A 1,739-nucleotide genomic window follows, 5' to 3' on the forward strand; every position below is an offset into this window, starting at 1 on the left:
ACACACCTATCCCCATTACCCCAGTGGCAGAACCAATCCATCTCATTGAGGGTCTTCCTCTCTTGCTCTGTCCCTCCACACTCTCAAGCATGATGTCCTTTTCCAAGGACTTGTCCCTCCTCGCAACATGTCCAAAGTATGTCAGAAGGAGCTTCAGAATCCTTGCCTCCAAGGAGCAGCCTGGCTTCACCCTCTCCAGGATGAACTTGTTTGTTCTCCTAGCAGTTCATGGTATAATCAATACTCTTCTCCAGCACCAAAGGTGGGTCCAAATCACCTTTCCTGCTGAAAGAGAGAACCTAACACCCCTCCCAGGGATTCCATATCAATGAGAGTTGCTTGACCAACTCACTATCAACTTGGACAGCAGCTACATGACAAAAGGCATGGATAGATGTTGTTATGTGCCATCGAGTCACTTGTGACTCATAGTGACCCTATGTATAACAACCCTAAACCTGTCCTATCCTGTGCCAATCTTACTGTCTCTGACACACCCACCCCCATTACCGCAGTCGCTAATTCAATCCAGGGTCTTCTTCAGAGTACAATTGAAAGCATCAATGAAATTTGTTAGCCTAGCAATTGCTTTCTAGGCTGAGAGATTCAGATCTCTAAAAATCTTTGTCCACTTATATTTAAGTGTGAGGCAACAGACAGAATATTTGAACTCTGGAGCTCAAAATTAATCAGCAAAGAGCTAGCCCTATCTATAGAGGACCCTCAACACTCAGTTTATGGCTTTTTCCTTTTTTCCCCCCTCATTTTTTTAAAGTTTTATTTTCTACTAGTTATAAAATTTGAACACATTGTTTTCAAGAACAAATTCTTTCAATTTTCCTCACACCACACACCCACCAAATTGTACAACCCAATGATCAATCCCCCCCCCTCACCCTGCACATCCACATCCCTCTGCTTCCAACCTCTCCCACTCATTTTGAATCCTTATACTCATTCTAGAATAGTGGTTTTATACAATATGTGTCCTTGTGGAACTGAGTTAATCCACTCAGCATAATGTTCTCCAGTTCCTCCCAACTTAGGTAATAATTCACAAAATCATTGCTCCTGTGTCTTGCATAGTATTCCATTGTGTGAACGTACCATAATTTCTCAATCCGTTCATTTGTGATTGGACATTTGGGCTGTTTCCATGTTCTTGTGATCATGAATAATACTGCTAAGAACATTAGTGTACAAATCTCAGTTTGTGCCTCAGTTCTCATTTTCTCAGGGTATATTCCAAGTAGTGGAATAGCTGGGTCATATAGAATGTCTATGTTCAGCTTCTTAAGGAAGCACTAAACTGCCTTCCAGCATGATTGTACCATTTTACAATCCCCCCAACAATGCATAAAAGTTCCTTTCTCGCCACATCCTCTCCAACATTTATTACTTGCTGTCCTGTTGAACTTTACCACTGTTACTGGAGTGAGATGGTACCCCATTGTAGTTTTTATTTGCATCTCTCTTACTGCCAGTGATTTGGAGCATTTCTTCATGTGTCTGTTTGCCATCCAAATGTCTTCCTCTGTGAAAATTCTTTCCATGTTTTTGGCCCATTTTGTAATTGATTTATCAGTCTTTTTCTTGTGGAGGCCCAGGAGTACGTTGTAAAACTGGATGAAATATGTTTACGGCATTGAAGTCTCTGGGGGAGAGAATAGCTAAAAGTATTATATTTTAGGGCATTATTTTTATCGTAGGAGTATGCAATGAGGGTTGCAGAGTGGATT

Source organism: Elephantulus edwardii, unplaced genomic scaffold (assembly GCF_000299155.1).
Source record: "Elephantulus edwardii isolate Elephantulus edwardi_28Jun2011 unplaced genomic scaffold, EleEdw1.0 scaffold00011, whole genome shotgun sequence".
NCBI lineage: Eukaryota > Metazoa > Chordata > Mammalia > Macroscelidea > Macroscelididae > Elephantulus > Elephantulus edwardii.